This window comes from Crocodylus porosus, unplaced genomic scaffold (assembly GCF_001723895.1).
Source record: "Crocodylus porosus isolate Cpor-Errol unplaced genomic scaffold, CroPor_comp1, whole genome shotgun sequence".
Taxonomy (NCBI): domain Eukaryota; kingdom Metazoa; phylum Chordata; order Crocodylia; family Crocodylidae; genus Crocodylus; species Crocodylus porosus.
This window is the reverse complement of record NW_017728942.1, coordinates 9046784-9069145: the sequence shown is the minus strand read 5'-3', so window position 1 is coordinate 9069145 and position 22362 is coordinate 9046784. Positions and strand designations below refer to the sequence as shown.

General features: G+C 43.7%; 1 long non-coding RNA gene across 1 annotated transcript; it reads right to left on the bottom strand.

Moving 5' to 3' along the window:
• Nucleotides 1-15408: 15408 nt before the first annotated feature.
• Nucleotides 15409-21335, bottom strand: LOC109318836. The gene is made up of 3 exons (XR_002103331.1): nucleotides 21038-21335; nucleotides 20302-20505; nucleotides 15409-17165 (listed from the first exon to the last, which is right to left on the bottom strand). It is a non-coding gene; the product is annotated as an uncharacterized LOC109318836 (long non-coding RNA).
• Between the last annotated feature and the right edge of the window lie 1027 nt (nucleotides 21336-22362).

Sequence of the window (22362 nt, the reverse complement as noted above, 5' to 3'; positions counted from 1 at the left end):
GAGCCCCAGGAGAGGCAGCGGGGCTGTCACGTGGCCAGAGTGATGGTGCGGACATTAATAATGCTATTTATATTGCTACAACCTAGGCTTACCAGGGACATAATTAGCAACCCCATTAATTCCACCTAGGCTTAGGCTTCCTAATTAGCTTGCTTCAGACTTCTTTCAGAGCAATATTTCTACTATTAAGCATCTGTAGCAGCGTAAACCAATGTGCTCCACTATCAGGGCTCACTTCAAAAATAATTAAGTGCCTTGGAGATGACTCGTACAGTACAACAAAGCAGGGGGGGAAAGGGAAACAATTCCACTGCAGTGCTAGCCAGTAGCCAGAGCAGAAATGCAGTCCTCCACAAAGTGGGAATTGGGTATTATTATTTTTTTTTAAGCATTGGTTTTTTGGACAGAAATTTGGCTTTTGCGAAGATTTTTGTTCTTGTACTAGGCAGCCTCGTAAAAGTGTCCCATTACAGAGAGAGATCACCTGCCAGCGCCAAAATGCCACTTGATTCAAGGTGATTTATTTGTTTGTGTTTTTTTCACCCCGCGGCTTTTCTGAGCGTTGGCTGGCTGGGCTCAGATCTTGCTGAATGCACACGTCAAAACCGGGGGGTACAAAAACTTGCGGATCTGCTCCATTAAGTCTTGCCCCCGAATCCCTCGCCCCGAATTGGGGTTACTAGAAATAACAGCAACCCATTCTGGTGCCTGATTAGTATTCGCTTTGCATCCAGATGGAGGAGGGGCATGTATCCCGGCATGCACCTGGACCAAAATTGCAGACCATTGCTAGTGCTGCAGTGGCCATCTGGTTAGAAAACAACAGGCCAAACAGTTTAAGCATAACGTCATATATTCTACCATTGGGGGAGGGGAGAACGCAGAAATGCCAGCAAGAAAGAAGAGGGGGGAAAATGGCTTGTGTTGTAGGACATGCTCTGCAGGGGAGCTCTAAAAGGTGCAGCACATCCCCACTGCAGTGGCTCTGTGCAGAGAATACGGTTATGCGTTGCAACCTCCAAATCCCTTGTAAGGTGAACGCGACCCGCTCAGCCACAAGGCTTGCAGTTTTGTCTCATTCCAGCACTGAGATTTTCTTATTACGGGAAATGCTAACGGCTCCCATCACTCATTGCTGGCACAGAGAAACATTAAGGTTTGCAAGGATTTCCCCCTCATAAATTAGTATCTTCCAGCTGTTTCATTCGACATAAAATCTCTTACATTTCTTCACTTATTGCTCGACATAAACAAACATGAGAGCGACTCGTTCTAAATAAAGTTATTGGGCCTATGTAAATTAATATATCATATTCTCTCCTGAAATATAGTTATTTGTCTCTAGAGAAATCATGTTAAAGACTGACATAGTATAACCCTATTCATTTGCATATGCAGATATGTCTAATTATTCAACTTGCAATTAAAGGCTTGTGTGTCAGCAAATGAGACTAATTAGATACATTTATCTATGATAATCAGCTTTATTACAAACAAAATAGATTCCCCTTCAGTTCACAGGGAAGTGATGTATATTGGCTGGATGGAGCAGGTCAGAAGAGCTCGTGGACACGGGATGAAACTGGAAATTGGTAACTGAAACTTCAGTCTGAGTCAGACAAGCGTAAGGGAACAGGACCTACAGTCTCCCTGTTTGTGTTTGTGCTAGAAGCGGAAAAGGTGGGAGTTTTTATCATCCTCTGCTTTTGGAAATGTTTTTCAAGAGCTAGGCTGTCTAGCTTGTTCTTTATTATAGAGCAGAAGACAAATCCACAATAGTTCTGAGTAGCATCGCACTAACCCATTGAGTTACTGGGCAGCATTTTCAAATGCACTTAAGTGATTTAGGAGCTAAAATAAAAAAAAAACAAAAACCTAGCTACTATTCCCATAGGTTGGGATAAGTATAGAATAGCCATAGGCATAACTGTGTCCGTTCATTTATGATAACTGTAAGATAATTGTATTATGGACACAGATATGGATCTAAAAGATAACTCGATTATGGACACATATATTTGAAAACATAGCAACCTCCAACCCAGAGGCACGCAGCACCACCCAAAGCAAAGGCCTGGGCAAAGCAGTCCTGAACTTGGCTACCTGTTTCATAGCTTCACAGTTTCTAGGGTCAGAAGGGACCTGAACAGATCATCAAGTCCGACTCCCTGCCCTGGGAAGGAACGAGTTCTGGGTTCATAATACCCCAGCCAGATATCTATCCAACCTCCTCTTGAAGACCCCTGGTTTGTGACGAATTTCACGTCTGTAAAGAGAGGCAGGAAAGATGAGAGAAACGGGTGCCACTGATGCACTACACCTAGCAATGGTAGCGTGGCCTGGAGCAAAGATTTCTACGTGGAGTTTCAGCTGAAAACAGATGCTTCAGTCCCAAAGAAGGATCCCCAAAAGATACAGAAAATACCCTCTCTAGCAGTATCGTCTGGGGACCCAGTGGAACAAACTGCTGCTGAGGTGCATGGATCTCAGTTTAAGAGGCTGGCAAGCAATTTTTTTGTTGGTAGGATGGACTGTCGCAGGATGAAGTCCATCAGGATTTTATTTAAAAAGAATTAAAGTTGGTTGATTTTTTTCTTCTTCAGATTCGCATGTAAAGTGCGCGGACTAGGATGTCATTTGTTTCGTGGGGGCGGAGGGGTTGTTTTAATACTGCAGGTTCTGGACTACAGCTTACCCAGGCCCACCCCAAGAGGCTGTGGCTGCAGGAGAGGGTCTAGTGAATAATTTCTTTGGAAGGTCTGGGGCCCTTGGGGAGTTTATATACAGCTCAAGGGAAAAGCTGTAGATCCAGACTGCTTCGGCAGGTGTGTTCAATTCCTGGGGATCCACAGCACCTGTTGCAGCCCAGCAGACTCTCACTTGCATGGGTTGGTGGAAAAGGGCCTATTGGAAAGCATTTTCATACAACCCAATTCATTTCCAAAGGGTAGCAGAATGGATGGGTTGGTGGTGTTAGCTTGGGGCTTAGGATTCAGTTCTTTCCTCTGCCAGAGCCTTCCTGTTTTCTCTTGGGCAAGTCACCTAGGCCCTGATTCTCACTGGTGTTTCAGTGCTAATTCTCTTTGAAATCAATGGGAGCTGTGCACCTGAATACCTCTGAGGATTTGAGCTTTAGATTCTCAGTTCCTCCTCGGCAGGAGGGCAACAGCAGCACTACCCTACCTCATATGGATGCTGCCTCAGAGGTCCTTTCCACTCCTGTATTCACATAAATAGGTTCAAGGTTGTTAGAAATTTGGGCACTGCTTACAAATGTTACAGGATTTCTCTAAAAGAAGCAGCATAGTGTGGGTTTCCTCTAGGCAACAGGTATAAAAACAGAGCATACCCAGCATACACATAAATGCTGCGGTGAAATGAGAGTTACATACCTAGCACGTGAGCATATAACTCCACCAGGCAGCAAACAGATTTGTAGAAGGAAGGGATCAGTCAGTCTACTTAACAAGTACCTTAAGCTCAATGTCCTGCAAGATTTGCATGTAAAGTGCATGGACTAGGATTTCATTGGCTTCATGGGGGCTGAGGGGTTGTTTTAATAGTGCAGGTTCTGGATGCAAAGACCCTAGGCATTTCAGAAACTGTTGAGCCTCCACTTTATTCAGTAATGAGCAGATATGCCACAGCACTGTTTGGTATCAGTCACAGCACAGCCATATGTTTAGCACTCACGCAAAATTTAATGATAAATTTGTTCAGGAGCTATTGCACAAGGTAAGTTTGTAAGGTACTTATGCAGTTTTAATAAGTCTGATGTTTTAGGGAAAAAAAGTTGGTGCTTTATTAAAAAAAGCAATTACATTTTGCAGACACAGATTTATGCTTTCACGGTATTCAGATAGCCAGGGTGACTGGGTCCTAGGAAGGCAGCAGAAAAGCAGTTCATCCTTTCTCATGTCACAGTGTGCAAGAGGGAGAATTCATAGGGGAGATGCACATTTTTGATGCTGCTGTACTTCAGTAGAGACACTTAAATGGCGTGGTTTCCTTGAAATCCATGGAAAGTCTCTGGATCCAAGGGCATCTGCACAGAAGCAAATAGATAGTGGAGACAGTGACGACTGAATGGACATTGGGACAGAGCTAATGTCGTACGTAAAGAGATTGCTCCCTCCGGTCAAGCTTGAGATACACTAAGTATGTCTTATAGAGAACCAGGTGTTTTCAAAGCTACTTTCTTTGTTGTACCAGTTCTGTAGGAAGGAGTCAGCTTCCTCAAAGGTTTGTCAGTGAGAGACCTTTCATGAGTCCTTGATTTGCCTTAAAATGTAAAGGGTGGCTGAAAAGCTAGTTCAAAGACCTGTTGTTTTCACTGAGATCACTTGCTGCCTGGATCTCCACGTGCTCATAAGCCCTCTCACTCTATCACATATCCTTACTGTGCTGGCACTTCAGAATAGTCCTCACATGTACCCACTCCAGGTACTTCTATAGCCCTCATCACTACACCGCCTATGCACCTATTTCCTGTAATCTTTTTACATTACTCATAATTGCAGCTACCTCAAAATCAGACGAATAACTTCACAGCAATAAATTAAGGCAACAGTTTCAGAATCAAGCTCCGAAACGGCGCCTATGAATCTGTGCTTCCTGGAATTTTATTTTCAAGATAAATTTTGCATGCAAGTAAACTCCCCTGGTAGGTCTCTTGAAGGTAGAGATGGAAGAAACTTTTTTGGACAAGAAGTTTATTTTCCAAAAGGTACAGTTTGTGTCAACTGAAAACAGTGTAGGATTCAGGCTGAATTCGCTGGGTTGTTCTGCACGGAGGGGAGACAGGAGAAAGAGTTGATGATATTTAGAAACAGCAAGCTTTATTTTTCATTTTGAAACATTTCAAGACTGAACTTTCCTAAATTTAATTAAATAGAAAAGAAAAGAAAAAAGAAAAGAAAAGAAAAGAAAGCATTAAAAAAGGAAAAGGAAACCACGCTATTTAATTAACATGAAATTAATAGTGCATGTATACATGCATTTTGTCAAGTAAATAAAAGACCTTTTTATTTCTGGTCCACATAATATATACAGATTAGATAGATAGATAGATAGATAGTATATTTGATCTCTTTAGAAAACTGAAAACCAGTCATTCACAGTACTCGCTATGAAAGCCTGAGTTTTGCTAGACACAGAGATGTTTTAGGGTGAAAAAAATGCAGCTGCAAAATGGTGGGAGCAGTTACACAACAGACCTGCTAAAGAAACCTGGCTACAGAGAGGTAGATTTTCACAAGAGCTTGGCTGCAATTTAGGGACCCAAATAAAGGCTGAATTTTCCAAAGGGCTTAAAACCCAGCAGCATCCGTTGTGACTCCTGGCTGAACTTGCAAGAGCTTTTTTGAAAGTCTGGGTACCCAGGAGCAGGAAATACCTTTGTGTTCGGTGTTTGTGCATCGCCCGCTACAGGCTCTTGGTCCATTACAGAGGCTTCTATGTGCTCTCACAATAAAAATAATAGCAGCAGTTAATATCTGTCCATCTTCTGCACACAGGCTGTCAGTCACAACTATCAGGCCAAATCCGATGACTCCTGTTGCTCTGTATGTATATGCATCTGATTAAGCCACAGTGTGGCCAAATCATTTTTAGCATCTTGGAATAAGGAGCCCTAACAGAGGTAAATAAGCATGATATAACCTTCCATAAAAGCATAACCAAATAATAACAAGGCAATGAAGTTAAATGAAACTGTTTCAATAATGTTAGAAGGCTGATTTCAATCAATGAAAGCTGGGAAATTCAAAATCTTTAGAGCCTGCCTTTCATTTTAGCTCACTCTGCTACTGTAATCCTTTTTCACAAAGCCACGAGTTAAAGGTATAGTGGCAGACTCATAATGTGTCTGAAACGTACTTTTTGTGTGTAATATTCACTGAAATGGTTGACATTGCCGGGTCCAGTTATTGAGAGGAATAATAGTTTTCAGTTTCATTGAAGCGTATGATATAATTCCATTATCTTTTTTGATAAAATAATCTGGAGGAAGCAGTAGAGCAAAATGGGAGGAAAGGTGATTCTATAGACTCTGTTAATTATGCATCCATCATATAACATAGCAATAATAGCATAATAATTTTTCATTAAACAGGGCATGTGTCTATTTGCAATCTCCTGCTCTCAAATAAGAAAGGGCTTTAAAAACTCTACTCACTCTACTTCAGTGATGCTAACTAATTTTAGGGTAATTAACACTAAATTGTAGTGTCTGCTAACTGGAGCCATGACAATTCTCTTAATTCAGAATCGATTCGTACATGGACTGCACAAATGCAGAGTCTTTGGTGTCATTGATTTCACACGTTTATGTTAAATATACACAACACGCACACATCCAAAGCACAAGGACCGGATTACTAATTAGCAACAAGTAACATCAAGTCTCATCTTTGCACATGCAGATCAGGGAAATGCTCACTTATGCATCTCTCTGTGTGCATGGAAGCTGAATGCAGGGTTGCAAACACAGGGCCTTACCATGCAGCTCTCACTCATATGGGGAAATTCAGGCCCCTAGGATGTGAAGCTTTGTGAATAATTGCAGGTGTGTCTTTCCGTATATTCATGGGCTCAAGAACTGAGTTTTGAATCTGGACCCTTTTAAATGTCATGGCAAGACTGCCTTTAAGTCCCAGAATCTGGACCTACCCAGATCTGGTTTTGTTACCAGATGCCTCTATGTTCCAGCTCTGATTCAAATTCAATGAAAAAATAATAATCTCAGAGGAACAGTTGCTCTTTGCTATTTTAGACCAATATAGATGAAATCACACAAGCATTCTGCTCCTTGCAAAGTTGGTAGGAGTTTAGCTACTGATCTGGATGGATGGCAGCAGGATCAGACTGGAATTGAACTAACATTTGGGATTTCCAGCATTTGGGGAAGACATCTCATAACAGCAGTTCTAGATTTACTACTGTTATAGACTCTGAATCTTCCCCCCTTCCACCGTGATTCAACTTAAAAGTAAAGCCTTAGCCTAACCGTCAGCCATCCAGACTTTTGATATTAAGATGGCAAAGCGGCGAGGCTCTGAGAATCGCAGGGCAAAGCTGCTGGCTGAACAGAGAGATGGCATTTCCTTGGCCTGTCTTTCTGTGCAGTATTCCAGCAAAGGGAGTTACCAGCTTTGAAGTTAAGCAAACAGCGCGAGGCACCTCTGAGACCCCTGAACTGCTTCGCTGCCTTGCTTCTTACCCACACATTTTCCTTGCGAAGCCTCATTCCAGACCTAATCTCTCCACCCTTTATGGGGAAAGTCCAGCCCAAAAACAGAGAGTTTCTCCCTGCTCAGAGCTTTGACCCAGGCCTGTCCTGTTAAACCCAGGATGGCAAGGCCTCAAACTCTTTAAGAGGCATCATTAAAGGAAAAAAAATCAGTGACACGTTGACACAAACATGGATAATTTGATAAAAGACACAAGGGGAAGAAAAAGAGCTGCTGCTGCTTTAAATTAAAATGCTGCATCAGCCAGTCCCACGAGAGTTGATAGAAATCTAATTAGTCAGACAATCTGGTACCAAACGTCCTAATTTTCCCAATCCATGTGGGATTTGACTATTCTCTTATTCACTGCAGTTCTAAATTTCAACCTGAGCCTTTGTAACCTCTCTCTCCTCCTGCGCAGACATGGGACTCAAGAGAAGGTGATCCCTATCAAATCCTAATTGTTTTTCATAAACCTTTAATTAATTAGACTCTGGCTCAGGAAAGATACTTAAAATATTAACAATTTGTTTAGAGCTGCGCACTGGATGAGGATCGCTGCTGTGTTGTACACTCACAAATATCCAAATGTAATTACCATGAATGGGCACATTTTTTTGCACGGAGCTGAGGCTTGAAGAGTCTGATTTTGTTCCACCAGAGCACATAGAAAGCAGGGCTAGAAATGTTATCCCACTGTAAACTCGCTCTGCTTGACCCTGACACTGCAACGGTCTGAGATCAGCACGCAGAGCTTCACGTGGTACGTGTTGCGGTACCACCGGTACGTACTGTTATGGAAACAAGGGCCTGCTAAAGTCCTGCTCTTTCTGGTTGTAAGAGATCTAAATCAGACTTATTCCATAATTGTGATCTAACATGGGAATTGCCTTTTGTTGAAGCATTTTTAATGAGGGTTGTAAAAATAAAGCCGGGGGGGAGGCTTGAAAAAAGGCAGAAAACCCCATAGGAAGTTTGCTATCTAGAGCACGCCTACAGTCAGCAGATTGTTGATGCAATTGGGCTCTGTCTTAGGAGACACTGAGCATATCCTGTGAGGTACTGAAGGCCCATGAATTCCCACTGACATCAGCAGGAGCAGAGGATGCTCAGCTTGCACAGGATTTAGCACAGAGGGAGTAACGGATGTTGTTGCCCTTTGGGTCTTGTCACGTCAAAGCTTTCTATCCAAGTCTCACCGTCCCCAGCTTACTGACAACAGCTTCTGAGGCCCACACCAGCTAAAGGCTGCCCAGTTTTATCAGTGTAGGATGAAGGCATTTAAATTTGTAAATTATTGGCATGCAAGCCCAGGAATGGCTCCTGCACAGTCTTGCTTATTGCATCCACGTAGACGTTAAATATACAGACTCTTGGCTTGCCCCAGCACCTGTGCATCCCTTGGGAGGGACAAGCTATATTACAAAACAGTTCGAAAACATGCTACGGCACCGTGTCTGCATGCGGACCTGCTCGAAAGAGGACCTAAGAAGTACATCGTAACTTCTAGTGGCAGTGGCAAAAGTTCAGGGTGTCCTGCATCTGGCTGATTTGAGCCACAGGGATGGGTGATTCAGGTTGCTTAGCTTTTTTTAACAGCCAGATCAGAAGAACCCTTGAAAGATAAAACAGGGCTAAAGGTGGTATTTCCAGCAGACCTTTGCATCAGTGGAGGTGGGGTTCATTGTCTCAGACAAAGTCCATACCACGTGGAACACAGATCTTTTGTAGCCTGGAAGGTAGGTGCTAATTAGCTTTATATTTGATGAAGAAAAGGCTCGGGCATCTGTTGTTCTTGAGCCTTTTAACGCTGTTTATGGCAAATTTTAAAGCACATCAGATCTTGAGCACAGTGAAACTCAGAGAGGTGTGCTGTTTCCTTTCTGCACCTGATGTCCATCATTGTGAACCAGCTCGAGGTGCACAGTCCAAGGTCTCCCTCCCAGCCTCTTTCCACCTGGCCGTGCTCACACAAACACACCTCTGCTCACTTCATCTCTTTGTTCGCTTCAGAAGCTGCAAGTTTAAGGGGCAGCTAAGGCCTGCCCTAATGCTTGAGCTCCAGGTCAGCTGACACTGCATCCTGCTCATCTCACCCCCGGAGAACGATTCTTCTAAGGGATGGTCCTGATAAATGCTGTGTTTCTCTGCTCTCCTTGGGCAAGATGCTGCTCCTCTGTTCCTGATGGAATAGTGACAGAGTGGTCAGTCAGGAGGTAGGTTAGATATACACCTTTGCAGGCTAATTAAATAAGATCCATACTGGGTGCATCTACACGTGCATTTACTGTGCAATAACTTACTACGCAGTAAGCGGGTTTTAGGTCAGCATCTACACATGCAGCCATTAAAAGCGCAGTACCGCTGTGTGCGGACTGACTTGGGACTAAAGTTAGCCCCAAGTCAGTCCACACACATAGTGTTACTGCGCAGTAAGGCGTCTACACGTGCGTTACTGTGCAGTAACTAAACGGCTGTAAATTTGATACCTGTATGATGCAGGTATTAAATTTACACCCAAGTCGGCATAAGTCGCCATAGTTACAGTGCAGTACATGCATGCCCATACTGTGCAGTCACTTTCGGTTACTGTGCAGTAACCTAAATTACTGTGCAGTAAATGTGCATGTGTAGATACGCCCATTAGAGAGCAGACTTATGGAATAATACCATTGAAAAAATTGATGGGACCAGTTGAAAAGGAAAGGATTTCTGAGCATGGGGGAGGATGGCAACAGATGGGTGTATCAGACACCGGGGCTTCAGTCAGCAGTGAGCAGTTACACCTGTTAAAGCACACCTGCCTCTTCAGCAGGTTTGAACAGAAAAGCCACTAGGAACATGATCCTTCCAAGCTCTGAGTGTCCCTAGAAAGATGCTGAGCCCCCTCCTTTCCCACTGAAGTCACTCATTGTGTCAGCTCGACAGTATATCATAAAAGCACACTCATGCCATGATTAGTGCTCTCTTATTAGTATGGTGCAGTAAACCAGGGGATGCTTAAAATGTTTTTACCTTCAGGTTTAGCCACTTGAACTGGCTGCAGCTGATCCCTGTTTTTAGTGCTTGAGTCTACCCTACTGAAATAAAAAGGGAAGAGAATCCAGTGATTAGGGCACTAGCTTAGGACTTGGAGGCTTGGCTTCAAGTCCGTGCTCTGCTACAGGCTTCCTGCATGGCCTTGGCCTGGGCCCTTAGTTTCTTTGCACCCCTCTTTCCAGTAGTGTCCTAATTCACAGGCACAGCATGAAGTTAGATGGACTGGGTATGTATTGTTAGCAGTGTGTGGTAACAGGCAGGGGGGCGGGCAGGAGGAGATGGTGCATGTAATTACTTAAGCTGGGTAGGTAGAAATGTTACCATTGACTTTCATAAGAGGTGGATCAGTACCTTAACCAGGAAAGACCAAAATAAAAACCTTCCAGCCTTTTTATCAAAAAGTAGCACCTACATTTTTTTTTCCTTAATGCTTTCATTCTGACTCATGAAATTCCCTTTGATTTTCCTTTCCCTCATGGAAACACCCCTACATGCTTAATATTACCTGTCCACTCTTACATTAATCAGAAAGCAGAGGTGCTACAACAACCACGGAGGAGGAGAATGGACAGACGGGGTAATTTACTGATACACAGCCCCAGTTCAAGAGGTTGCAACCATCTGAAAATTACCTTTGCTTTCCAGTTCCCAAAGTTATTGGAAGTGTAAATCAGGAGGGGGATTCTGTTCCATGAATCATCTGTCAGAAGCAAAGCTTTTGGCAACAATCATCTAGTGATTCATGCTTTAAAATGATAAATAAAGAGGGGAAAATGATTAATTAATTGAGTGCAATAATTAAAAACAGCGCCTGCAAAAACCCAACGTGTTCTTGCAGCATTTAGCATCCTAAATGAAAGGGGTGAGAATGCCTCCGGGATTCTCCACCAGTTGGTAATTGGGCTGCTGTTAAGTGTTAATATAAGGGACAGCATCATCCAGCCGCACGTAATGGTATGTGTTTTCAAAAGACACAATGGCGACACTGTCAAAATACAGATCTCCAGCGTGCCAGCCAGAACCTGCATTTGCAAGTACAAGCAGGACTTTACGTGTGAAAATTGTGTGTATAATTAACAGATGGACCTATCGGTCTGCTTTGCATCTGCTAATGTAAGTCACTGCAGATCCATGGTTGTGCCTTCCAGCAGGTGCAACAGGAGTGGTGTTCCTGCATACTGGAAGTGCAGTGGGTGTGCAAGTGCGTGTGCACCAGAGTTCACCATTTCAATTCCCTTGTGAGCAAGTGGGTTGACTCAGCAGGAAAATGAACAAAAAGGAGCTGCAACAAGCCAGGTCTGCTCTCAGGGGGAGTGCACTTAGCATGAGCGAGGTAATAAGGCAGCATAAAGAGGACAGGAAATAGAGGAAGCCAGCCCTCTCAGCACAGGTGTGCAGCCCTCCCATCCCCAAGCTTTCTGTTTCCCAAAAGTTGTCCTCCCTTGAGCCCTCATGAAAAGAAGACAAGGAGGCCAAGATGAGATGAAAAGAAATGCAAAACTCTGCAACTCTGGGTTCAGAAATCATATCTTTGATTAGACCAACTAAGAAATCACAAAAAAAAACGATCGTTCTTTGCAAGCTTTTGGGCACACGCACCCTCTTCAAGCTGAGGACAAATCCAAGATGGTAAAAAGCAGAGATGAATGCTGTTTTTTGTGAGGGACCAGCTATTTCCACCTATACCCTGTGAATGACGTGGTATATGGCTGACAAGGTTCTTTGAGTAAATGTGATCTCTTTTATTAGCCCCGCTAAATAGTTAGAAAAAATGTTCTTTGCAAGCTTTTGGGCACAAACATCCTTCGGGTATAAGGAGAGTCTGGTGGTGTTTTGTGCTCTCCTGGATGCAAAATGCAGGTCTGTGAAAATGCAAACGTGTGGATCAGAGGCCATGGGAGACAATAGGTGTGAGACAGGTAGGTGCCAGGTTAAGGGGCAATGTTGACCTGGTGAGACAATATAGCTGGTAAAATGTAGAGAGGTTACCTGGGATTATCAGATGGCAAGCAGGTTATAATGTGCCATAAACCCAATCTCGGCCCAGAACCAAACCACGAGGTCCTGAGCTTAGAGAGATCCACAAGGTCCCCTCCAAGGGAGGCAGATGGCAGGGACAAGATGTGTCTAGCTTTGGAGGAAACCCCTCTTACAAGATACATCTGTAAGATATATATATATCAGGGGGGGCTGCAGTGGCCTGGACAACTCTAATGCCGTGATTAGGACCTGAGTAGGGTCTAAAACCCATTGCTTTTAGAAGAGGAAGGCCAGTGCAATTTCCACCTCCCAGTGTTTCTGTCCATAATGTTGCTGTATATGGCACTCAGTGTGGAGGTGGGACGGAGCAAAGGAGGCATAGGATAAAAGCAAAGTATGCTGTCCCATTACAGCTCCCCTGTCCTGCGCTTACTGAATGCACAAAGCACCTATTGCCATTGCTAGGACCTATGTGTGCAAATGGGTGGCAGGCTGAATAGTGAACAGGGCAGACTTCCTTTTAACGTGCTGAATAAAAACACCGGCCAGTCTTGGTTTAACTTGTCCTCCAAGCTAATACACTCGGGATAAGATACTAGAATCAATGTGTCCCGCATGCCAAATGAACCCATTTGTATCCACTTGTTCCCCCCATAGATTCAATTAATAAAGGCAGCCAAAGAAATACAGAATGAATTTCCTTTCAGAAATCTCCCCCAAACTTGGTGACATTTGGAATCACATAAGACAGCTGTGCTGCGAGATAAGTTAGATGATGTATTCAGAAATGGCTTGGTTCGGAAGGTTGCATCTTTCATAAGGGGCTGGCACTGAAATCTGCGTTGTGTTCTTCAAATGTGAAATAACTCTTCCTCCTAGTTTACATAGATTGATGAATATGTTTGAAAGATGGCCAGATTTCTATACAGTGCAAGCTTTTCTCCCCCTGATGCATGGAGCCGTGCTGCCAAACATCACAAACCCGACTAGCACTCTCTTATTTCTATTTGCCTGCTTCTAAGTACACAGCACCTTTGCTTGAGCCTATAATGACTTGCTGCATAGAGGCATATACTGTTTTGTTACGGGATGAGTTGAACCAGACTGAAACTGTTGGGCACAACATAAGCCTTCCATTCAAGATGGTAAGGAGAAGTTAAATGCCCCTTTGTTTTGTAATAGCCAAAACGACAGAGGCCTCTCCCCAAAAGGAGGCCTCCTTACAGAAGGTATAGTCCCTTCTGTAAAGGGAAAAAGAACAGACTTAATGTCTCCAAAATGTGTCTTTTCCAGACCCGATTCTGATCGTAATGTCTCTGCTCTACGTCCTCCCCCATAACCCAATTGACTTCAATAATACCTATGCCCTACTGTGCATAAACTAAGCCCATTGAATGCTTGCTGATCTCAGAACAATGTGGTGAACTACAATCAAAAAGCCGGCAGCTGAATCAATTCATCCTTTGCAGGTTAATCTAAATTGCAGAGACTGAACCGATAAGCAAGTGAACAGACATTCACTTTTGATTGTAGAAATGCAACCACATCCCTCCGATAGCCCAGGTCAAGCTGGGGGGCCACACACCTCCCTGCTGAGCTGGAGCAGACAGCTTGGGCCAACACTAGCACACCCACACTGTGAGAGGGAGTTTGCAGGGGAGGTGCAAAGCATCCTGGGATGCTGGGGGACTCTGAGTTAACTTGAATCTGGAGAGGATCAGGGACAGAAGTTAAATAAACCAATTTAATCTAAATTCAGTCAGTCTGATACTACATCCATTCAGGTTCATCTTAAACTGGTTTTGACCATTTTGAAAGAGATTAAGTGCACTGAACTTCTGTTGTGTTACAGATTTGAACCAGTTTCCAATCACTTATACCGGTTTCTGAGTAATTTACTCCGTAAATCTGGAGTAATTCATTAAGTCTAATGTCACTGCGCTGGATTTGCACTAACACAAAAGCTTGGCTGTGCATCTATATTTGTGTGTGTGTTTGTATTTAAATTTCAAAGGTTGTTCTTTGTATAAACAAATTATTCCAAATAAGGAGTACCTTTACAAATATTTTTCCTTCATGTGCTGCAGAGTTTCCCCACCTCCTTCTGTCTTAGAGTAACTCAATGCAAGAAGCACAGAAGAGTACCTGTATGGACCTTTCAATGGGAGTCTAGCAGAAACATGGGTTCCTACAGTCAATTCAGGCAGCAGCATCTCTGGCAGCAATGCAGGGAGATGCATACATGTAATATATAGTGTTTAGACTGTATGGTGCATGTGTATCATGTTCAAGTTTTCTCTAACAATTGTGGGACCAACAGTGTTGGCAGCATCAGTTCTAAGTTACTGCGTACTTAGGAATTAAACTGTTTAAAGGGGGAGGCACGTGTTTTGCATCTACAACATGTAGACAAAGGCAGAGGCACGGATGAAGCAGAGGCTGCCTTTTGAAAAATTAAATTGTAATTTCTCCAGGCCAGAGTAATCCCTTGTATAGCTCCTCACTGAAGTCAATGGTGTTACTAGACAGCAGGAATGCACCTGACTCTTTCTGCTTCAGCTTCCCCATGTTTGAAACAGGGATGCTAATGTTTCATTCGCAGGCTGAGAGGGATGGCATCAGGACTGTTAGCTAGTTACAGGAAGGGGTTGTATTAATGTGAAGCTTTATGGGTTTGGATCTATTTAGAGTTTCTTGGGACGGAGCCGATGGCGCCCACAAGAAAATGTTAAGATGTGGCAGTGCCATAAAAATTAAGCAGGAACTGACACAACAAGAAACCCTCCAGAAGAGTGTGAAATTCACCTGGATCTCTTCTAAGGGGTTTACACATTTGAGCGATTAGAGTCATATTTATAGGAAAATCTTGACACCTTTCCTCACACTCCGTAAGTCTGTAAAACACATTCCTGCTGTTCACAATATTTCAAAAATCTGCTGAAAACAAAGAAGGTGGCGTCTGCAGGAGGGACTGGCAAATTATATGGAAGGCAGCAAGTTCTGACCCAGATCCTTTCCCTGGGCTTTTTCCTTCTACAGGATACAGATAACCTCTACTGACCCCAATCAATGTGACTCAGGTGCAGAACATTTGGACCAGGACTTTGCATCACTTCATTCATGTAAACTCTATTTGGATAGTTGAAGTTGGATGGTGTGAGCCATGTGTGATGTGCGGGCCTCCTCCCTCGCTCTCAACGTGCGGATGAGGCTCAGTCGAGAGCCCAAAAACTGCTGCAGATTGGGCTGGACAAAGGAACCCATCATCATAACTGTGCAGTGAGCTTGCTGGCAGGCGCTGCCGGTCGCCCAGGCTCAGAGACTTGCACGGCCCAGAATAATTAGCAATGCCCAGCTGCTAGGGAGATTGGAGAGGGGTATGCAGTGGGGTGAGGAAGAGAGCTAGCACACAGGAGTTCAGCTGAGTGAAGGCACTGCACTGAATAAAGCTGATTTGGACCGAGTCCCCGAGACGTCGTTCAATTATCAAAAGAGAGGTGCAGTCTAGTGGTCTGCTTCACAGGATGGGAAGCCCGGAGCTGCTGTATCCTCAGTGTGACTCTAGCAATGATTTACAGGGCCACACCACTCTATTCATGGAATTATTCTGCATTTACTTAGAAAACTGAGACTTTTTTTTCAACTTTTTTCACCTCAATAATGTATCTATCCATCAGGCACAATAGCAGCATTTCCTGTTGGCATAAATCCTTAAGAAAAGAGCAAGGGTTCCTCTCCAACCTGCAAAAATGTGGGTTGATTAAAAACGACCCAGATCCTTCATCACTGGCTTCCTTTAATGTTGTTATAGTTTACATATGCATCAAAAAAAAAATCTACAAGTTCTCCAAAAGAGTTGTCACGGAGGACAACAGTTGCTAAAGTCAAAGATTTCCTAAGCAATGTGTGGTTCTAGCAGGGGCACGAGGGGCAGTCTAAATAGAGGGATGTAAACTGAGAGCTGAGAAAGCCTGAGAGCGAGAGAGCATATGAGCAGGTTTTCTGATTATAATCTTGCCTGTGTGCATCTAAACTGATACTTGATGTCTAAGCCGTCCACGACGCAGCAGCAACAACTCTATTTCTCCTGCATTGCTGCAGATTTCAGGTGCTTGGTGTTGCATGTTTAAGCATCACCAAGCCCATTGCTTCCTAACAGGAGCTCCTCAGGGAGAAAGAAGACTATTTCTTTTCTTAGTTGTCATGGGACTATGCTATGCTGTTAAAAAAAATAAAAAGGCATGCAAAAACCAGCCGGAGCTCTGAACCAAAGATAAAAGCCTAAGCAAGCGCACCGAAGCGTAAGGTTAGAAAGAGTGGGGGGAGCTGTAGTGCTTAGGGAAAGAGTAGGAATAATTTTGGGGGAAGGAGAGACACTTGTACTACTGTTGAAGACAAAGGATCAGGAGTTATGAAGACACTGAGAGTTGCCGTCAGGATGCAGGAAAGGGCGTGCAAACAAATTCCCCCGGGTCAAGACTGACTCCAGCCAGCAGCTCTGCCTTTGGAGTCGGATTATATCGCTGATTGTGCGCTGCCTTGCAAAGGCTGGCTGCCTGGCAAAAGTAGAAGCAACCATGTCATGGAAAAATAATAAAACACAAGCAGTCATTTTGTTAGCTTGTCACATATTATAGCTAATTATTTAATTACTCTAATTTAAAGTTTTACTAGATTCAGCATCAAAACATAAAAATCTGGTGATTGCAGTGTCAGAAAGGAATAATATAATTAACGTATTTAGTAGTAACATATTAAACTGTTGATTGCACTGCATTAATCTGTAGAGATCACACATGGGAAGACACATGAAAAATATGACTATATGGGCCTGCTGCTCCTTCTGGCTTGTACTGTCATTTCCATGCAAACTGAGTGGGTGCAGAGTTGTTGTAAAATACCATTAAATCCCTTTGCCTTGGTATAAGCAATAATAGTCAGTCCAAGAAGAGAATCAAGCTCACATACATTTTAGCAAGAGCGTATCTAGGTGCATGAAGCCTTTTGGGAACGAGGTAGAAGTCTGTCTGACGACGGATCCTAAATCCCTTGGGGTAGCAGCCAGCCCTCCCCTGCCCTCATTTGGTTCTATGAAACATGCCTCCATACTGTATCTCCTAGCTCCTGTAATGGAGCTGGATGGCTCAGTTACTGGCAGAAAGATTTTGAAGTTTATCATTTCCCCATCCAAGTAGGGAAATGAGAAATACTGCTGGACATGTAAAAAATACAGTTGCCTGGTAGCTAATGCATTAATCTGAAACTACCAGTACTTTCCTGGCTGTCCAATACATCAGAACTGAGAAGATGTATGCCCGTATAGCTTTGTAGCTATAGATTAGGCACAGAGCTATATAGACTTTATCCAAAAAACCTCCCAAGCTAAAACAGCATTAGTAAAATGTAAATGTCATCTCAGATTCCTCCACTGTGCTAACCTGCTCCAAGTTTCAGATGACCCAAAAGAAAATGAAAAACTTCAGCCTCCCACATTACAGTGCTTCTAACTTCAGTTGACTCAACTCAGGTCAAACAAGAGGGTGTCATGGGGCACTGGTATGCACCACCTTCTTCACATTGCCAGAGAAGCGTAAAGCAAGTGGAGTGCACCAGTCAATCGGCTCTATCATTCGAGATCCCCGATTACATACATGCCCTCTTATGCCATTCCCAGCACGGCCAAAGTAAGTTTGAATACTTTTAAGGACTAATTCATGCACAATGAATTTCCCCAGTGATTTAGTGCGAGGTTTTCTGCACCTGGAACACAGTGGGTGCATCTGCATGTGCAGTTAATTTGAAGTAATAAACCCCGGTGCATATTGTGCTGGAGTTTGTTGCTCCCGGGTGCCGTGTTTATATGTGTCCAGGACTGCAGCAGGTTGAGCCAGGCCAGAGCAGGCCCAGCTGGCAGGGAGGCCAGGGGGTCAGCCTCCCAGCCCGAGGCTGCTCTGACCCAGCTCAGTGTGCTGCAGAGGGGCTGGCGGGGGCACAAGGGTACTGGCAGGCAGCCCTCTGCACTGAAGCACCCTTGTGCCCCAGCCCTCCTGTCATTGTCTTCATATACATTGCTGTGCAGTAAATAATTCTGCCATAGGATAGTACTTACGAGTGTTTACAAGTACTATCCTACAGCAGAGTTTATTCATTTTCTGCAGCTTAATAGGACTGCACGTGTAGACGCAGAGACTTTCCTGCAGAGCTAATTAGGCAGCTGCACAGTAAACATCTCGTGTAGATGCACTCAGTGTAGGGGAAGCTGAAGGGCATACTTGCAGTGGGCCTGGACCCGGGACATTAGGACAATGCTTTGCTTCCCAGCGGCCGAAGAGGTTTGTAGAAAGAACAGCAGGAGTTAGGTGCGGTCAGGATTTACAGCGAGGACTGGACTATGCCCTTAGTGGCCCCACAGTAAGGCACCACTAAGGTAGCTTAAAGCTGGTTTCCACTGCCAACATATGCATTTCATCTCTGGCACAGCAGCAAGGGAACTATGGATCACACATGGTAACTATGAATCTGTTCTGATGTCAGCTCCAATTCTATAAGATACGGGGCACCCACAACACCCTGATTTCGATGGCCAATGGGGTGTTCAGTACAATCAGACCTACTCTTTTGGCAGTGGTCTCCAAATGTGGTCTCCCTGTCACTAGTAAGCTAGAGAAAGAGATGCTGTATGTGCAAGACACTGCTTCAAAGGCACCAGAGTGAGCACAGAGAGGGAGCTAGCAAAGCCCGCTTTAAGGACTGTCTCCGCCCCATAATGCTCCTGGCAGATAAAGAGAGAAGTAGCAGAAGGGCCACTGTTTCAGGACACCATTTGTACTTAAATCCCCTTCCTTCCAGGGAGAGGTAAACACAGCCAGCTTCACTGAGGGCTCGTCCCCCAAATAACAGCATGGATTTAAAAAGTATGAATTTTTTCAAAAAACATGGGCAGGCAAATGCTAGTTTTCCAAGAAAGTGAATAGGAAGCAATGATAAAGCATGTTTATTTTGCAAGCTTAAGCTGGCATCACACCCAATCCTACAGCATGAGGACAAAAAGAGAGTGAGATAGAGATTAAATCAAATGAAACTCATACCAATACATGCACACACCTATTCACCAACAACTATGCACACACAGTGAAAACTATCCCGGTATATTTTCCGGTAATCATTCTGGGAGCACTATAGACTGTATTTTTTCTACCAGTAGGCACAGTGGCCTGTCTCACCTTTTTAGTGAGCACACATGTGCGCCCTGTGTACACACATGCATGTGCACACACATATACACACATCAAGGAAGATGTTAGATCAGCCCAGTACTTAGCCCCAGATTAACAAAACCCCAGCCCTGCATTGTGTAGGCACCTGGGGACAGCAACGTACCTACTTTGTATGGATGCTCCTTTTTTATCCCAGCTGAAAATGCTATCACCCTTGCTTTTAGCTTTTAGTTTTCATAGAATATTTATTCACAGACATTTCCAAGTGTGAACTTTACAGACATGCCTCACCTCGGAGACACCCTAACAGCTATGCAGCCATGTCTGTAGCTAAACAAACAGTGTCATTTCACAACAGTAAAAAGAGTGAGCGCTGAATTTAGACCGTAGAATGGGGCAAGGCCTGTCAATAGCTGGTTTTAGCTGCTGCAAGATAAATTCCCCTGATTGTATATTACTTGAGATGCTAGGCATAAATGAAGTATCACTGCAATCCTAGCATGATCTATATTCTTCAAATTAAAATAAAGTATTTACTTTAATTTTTTTTCACTCAATAACCAAATTCAAATACATTATTTAAAAAAATACATTTTCCCTTTCCGCCCCAGTACGTTCAATGATTGCGGTGTGATTATTAAACACTTCATAAATAATAATGTGACATTTTCAGATTGTGCATCGGATTAAGCAGCTATTCTTCCCTCCCAGCCGGGGACCATGGACAGATGAGATTGCTGCAGACAGGGTAATCCTTGTGGCCTCCTCCCTTGGGATCGGGGATCAGAAGTAGCCCCCATAGCCCAATTAAAGCCAAGAGGATATGAGCTGATCACCTGGGGCCGGATCCAAAACTAACTGGCATCCATGACAAATCTTTCCATTGACTTCCATGGGCTGGGGATCAGATCCATAAGTACCATTTGATTCATTTTCTGGAGAGGTCATTCTCTGTTGTCAGATACTTTTTCTGGGACGAGCCACGGTTTAAGTCTGTTACGATTAGTATTAGTGAATCTGCTTTGACAGCACGCAAACAGCTGCAGAGGAAGAAGGATCATGGGTTAGTTTAAAGCTTGTAAACCACACTGTCTTTGGGGGAAGCGGGTTGGAGGAGGCAGGCAAAACTGACAGACAAACTCAGTCAAAATCAGAGTCCCGTTGTATTACGTGCTGCCCGGACACATAGTAAAGAGACAGTCCTTTCCCATGAAGTTTGCTTAATGAGCCCATAAGAGGAAAAGGTGTTCTATAAATGCCATTTATTAAATAAAGTCCTGTGGATTAATGCTGCGATGATTCTGCTGCCTGAGAATCAGCCATGCTCGTAACCTGGGTGCCCCCCTTCCCCCACCCCAGATTTGTAATACAGAGCAGTGCAGATGTCAGCGCAAGAGCAATATTCTAACCCAAATTCTATCTCGGCTTGTGCAGCATTAGGACGAGTTTAATCCCAGTTGGAAAAGCAAAATATTTTTTTTCTGAGCACAATCGCCATTGCAGAAAATGACCAAAGCAAGCGCAGCCCCTCATCGTAAACCCTCCCCAGCCATCTGTCGGGATATTACTGACCTTTAATATTATGCGGGAGGGGGGTGGGGCTTGTCATTGCTGTAACAATGGCTTACTGCATTCGGATAATCTCGCTTCTTTTTTTGCCACTGCTAACGCGGTAATCTTTCTCCACCTACTGTATGTCAATAATGCAATAATCTCTCTCCCCCTCTGCATCAGTAACACAACAGCCACACTCTGCTTTCATCGGTGCTGAGGGAGTCGAGAATTGCAACAGCTCATATGATCCACGCTAGCTCAGCCCTACCTCCCATCCTCATCACATTTTAATTTCAGATTCAAAACCGTTGCTATCAGCATCATCTTGCTGTGCCTTTGCAAAATAAGGACAAGAGAGTTATGAAGCTGCATTTGAATGCTGGGCTCATGGTTGATTTTCCGTATGCCTGATAGGGGTCTTGTTTCTCGTTCTGCTTTGGGCATGTCTTTCTCTCTATATATCCTCACTTGAACAATTAGGGTTAGATTCTCAAAAAAACTCAGTGGCCAACAGCTCCCCATATCTGAAAAGAAAGCTGTTGGGAGCTGAGCATTTTGGATAATGTGGCTCTTACATTTCCGTCTGCAGACAATGGGTCAAATTTTCAGCTGCTGTAAACGGCCCTGTCTCCTCAGTAGTGGACAGAGTGGTGCTGATTTACACCCAATGATTATGCTATAACCAGTCCATTATGATAATTAATGTACCAGTTACCCTTGTTTTAAAGCATGAACATACACAAGAGCTTTGCTTGCACCATGTAAAATACGTTACGGTTAAAAAACCCCACAACACTGATATAAAAAAAACCCCACCGGATAAGATATTTATATAGCCAGAAGTTGTGACATCTCTAAAAAAAAAATTAGAAGAAGGGAGATCTAAAAGCATAATCAAGTGAGCATAATATCAGAGAGCATATGGTAAAATGATCTTGTAAAAGAATCCTTAATAATACATTGGCCCTCACACGCTGATTAACATCACGTCCTCTGTATATTCTAGCGTGGATGGAGGCTTATCATTTTCAGAAATGCAGCTCCTTGTAATGATAGAAGATGAGGTTTTGTGAGTTATGTTGAGAATTATTGGCAAAGGTTAGGTGATTTCCCACTGGTGCTAGAGGGAAAACATTGCTTGCAAATTACCCGCATTTGTCAGTACTAATACCCCATCCCCCCCGCCACCTAAACTGTCAACATTAATAGGCATCTTTACAGCAAAAGGGGGTGAAAATAATCAGACTTCAACCAATCTTGGAATGAGAAGAGCAGCGCAATGTAGAGAAGAAAGAAAGATGAATAGTCTTGGTGTCCCTGTCTCTGCTCATGTACCCCCCCCC